The sequence below is a fragment of the Pinus tabuliformis genome, chromosome 7, assembly GCF_031772625.1.
Source record: "Pinus tabuliformis cultivar Carrire ecotype Pingquan chromosome 7, CPIR1, whole genome shotgun sequence".
NCBI classification, from domain to species: Eukaryota; Viridiplantae; Streptophyta; class Pinopsida; order Pinales; family Pinaceae; genus Pinus; species Pinus tabuliformis.
Window position 1 is genome coordinate 743,635,465 of NC_142293.1, and position 3,130 is coordinate 743,638,594.

The 3,130-nt window shown below is 45.6% G+C and overlaps 1 pseudogene; it reads right to left on the bottom strand.

Moving 5' to 3' along the window:
• Positions 1-1,137: 1,137 nt before the first annotated feature.
• Positions 1,138-2,909, bottom strand: LOC149249675 (uncharacterized; annotated as a pseudogene).
• Between the last annotated feature and the right edge of the window lie 221 nt (positions 2,910-3,130).

The following is a 3,130-nucleotide window of genomic DNA, read 5'->3' on the forward strand; positions in this document are numbered from 1 at the left end:
ATATTAAGAAAGAAAAATATTTACATAAATTACATCATCCAAGGGGGACGAGGCCACCCTCTAACAAAGACACCTAAGACAACTGAAACAGAATTTCAGACCACTGAGCTGGCATTACAAAAATGTCCAAATGAGTTTCTTGGATCCCATATGGTTTCGGATAGCCAAAAATAGACATTTTAAGCTTACTGACTCTGACTTTTAACAAACTGCCTCTATAGGGCTTATAACAGAAACTGAACAAAGGGAAAGTTTAACCAACACAGACATGAACAAGTGAGCAAAAACCTTGAGAAACACCTCCGAACAGGTTCAGGTAAGGTGACTGGGCGATACAGGTGGTTGCCTCTGCTCCGGACTTGGCGGATCAAGCCAAATGACCGACTCCTCATCATCCTGCTGCTAGCCCTCCGAACCCGGATGAACCGAATCATGTCCTTCAATTCTATTCTGATCTCGGTTCCGCAGAGGCAAGATCTCCTGCACAGAAACATCATGGAGTGCGTTGTCCTGTTCCGGAGCCGGCTGAGGCGGGTCAACTTGATCTGCGGCTGCCAACGGATGGGGCATACGATATACTCTGCCCTGCATATCCCCCATAAGAATTTCGCTGCCCTGGAGGCTAGCAGAAGCAGGGGAAGACCATGAGGGGCTGACCGAGGGCGCTTCAGAGAGATACACAGAAAAATTAACGATTACGTCCGACTGAAGGATCCTTCGAGGAATTCGGAAGCGAAAAGTCTGGTAAGAGTCCGGCAAGAACAGGAATTCCTCCTCTGAACTGGATGACGAGGGGGGTCTGGCCGCTATGGGAGCTATGGGATGCGGCGCCTCCTCATCCCTCACAATGCGCACCCCAGAACGACCGCCTCGACGAGGCACTCCTCTTCGACGCATGACAGTATCCAAATGGAGCGTCTGGAGCCTTTGCTCCGTTTCTTTGATTAACTCTTGCAGCACAGTATCCTGCCCATCGCGCGCATCAAACGACATTCTCTGAGCCTTGGAGGTCTGGGCAATGTGGTTAAATAACCAGGCCCCTGCCAATACCATATTCCTCGTACCAAAATCCATAACTCCCGAACTCCTCGAGACTGGAGCAGACTCGTTCGGCTTCAATGCAGTAGCTACCATGCTCTACCTCTCCTTACCATTATTTTCCCTCAGCATTAAATAAAAACTGGTTGTCATCACTGTCTTGTACCTGCGATCCTCCTCGGCCTTGTCAACAGGTGTTGAGGCTCGGGATGGCCTTAATGGCATGTCAATACACCCGCATCCGGGTGGATAGTATTTCAATGTTATAAACAAAGACGAGTTGAGAATAATGACTATACTTTTGTAACTCCTCTTGCTGTAGCTGTGATTCAAGCTGCAAAAATTCAATCTTTTCTTATGTATGTTGCAGACATGTTTGAATATTTGTGAGAGTATCTTTGCTGACTTTAAGTGTGTTTTCAGTAGTAGACACGATTAAGTTCTCAATAACTATAATAAAGTGGTAATTTTGATTGTTGAATAGGGATCTATCACTTTTGTTGCAACCCTTATTCTTCCATCAAAAGATGCACACCTTGCAGCATTAGGTGTCCCATTTCCGACAAGACCCTCGTTAATGGACCGCTGAAAAGCCCTATTTACAAATTCACTACTTTGTCTACAGAGCGTCCTCTTCCTCTCAAGGGTCACCTTCCTCTGAAGGGTCTCCTTCCCTGTAAATTTGAAGCTAAATCCCTCATTCTTTGCACAATATTTGTTGTGGGCTTAAGCGTATGATTAACGGTATGGCCGTTGGACTTCTCTCTGGATGAGAAAGAATCCCTCTGCATGGAAATAGATAAGCTACACGTTGAAGGTTAAAGGCCTCGACCGCGTCCTCGAGTGCGTTTGCCAATAGCCAACGACCCATTAGCTACTTTTGAATCTTCCACCAGGGTAGGTGATGGAAATGGGTGTCTCCTATCGGCAGACTGTGCTTGTTTAAGAGTGAGGGCATCTGGTGTTGGGAGAATTCAACCAATAGTGGGAGATGGGTACCGTCTGGCAGAAGTCATCGGAGGCCCAGAAGAAGATGTAGTGGTCTCCTCAGACTTGAAAATGGCGTATCTCTCTAATTCCTAGACCGATTGATTCTCAAACCCTCTGTTGTCCTAGAAATCGTTCTTATAATCGTTCTTATAATTCTTGTGCACTAATGAAGAGGCAGAAGAAGTAACCTTATCTTCAAACCATGATAACCGTTCTTTTCTGTCTTGAGAACTCGAATTAGGAATCACATTAACAGTGCTATCAAATGATGAAAAGCTCGAATTGGGGATCTTCTTACCAGTATCACTTGATGAGGAGCCCCCACATTTCTTGATTCAGATCTTGCGGACTTGATGAGTGCTCGTTTCCTTCACTTTTCTTGCAGTTCTCATGGCCGACTCTCCCACAGAAATCATCCACTGTTTCACGTGGGAGATATAATTCTCACCTTTATTTTCGCTCAAACCCTCATAAGAATGGTCAGTATTTTCATTAAATCTTGATTTTGAGTCCCTGGGATTGCTCTTATTATGAGACGCAGGCTCGACTTCCTCCTTGCCCCCGCTAAACGGATTGTGGGTCTGAACTTCAGGGATTTCCACCCGTGTCTTGCTGGATTTGAGCCGCACTGCTTTGGCGACCGACTTCTTGGTGAGACTCGAAGCTGAAACCCCATGGCCATCATCGAAAGGGTTCGTGTAATTTTTCTCCTGCAATGTCTTAGTCATCTTGGCATGACTCGAACCTGAAAACCCATGGCCATCGTCGTCGAAAGGGTTCGAGTATTTTTTCACCCGTGAGGCTGAAGTTTGAGGTTGCTTGGCCTCTTCATCATCTAAATCGAAGGGATTTTGACAGCTGACATCATTTCTTCTCACCATTGGTTTAATCTATCATAAATATCTAATCTTAACTGAAACTGGATGTGACTTCCCTACTCCAACGCTTGTGAGGAATGTCATTGTTTTTCTCAGAGAGTGCCAAGGAAAATTCTGTAGCTTCACAACATTGATCCTACCCCTAGATGAGCTGGCTTACCATCAATTTCACTGTCCTACTTAGAACCTTCAGGGCATCCACCTAATGATGAGGACTCCATGTC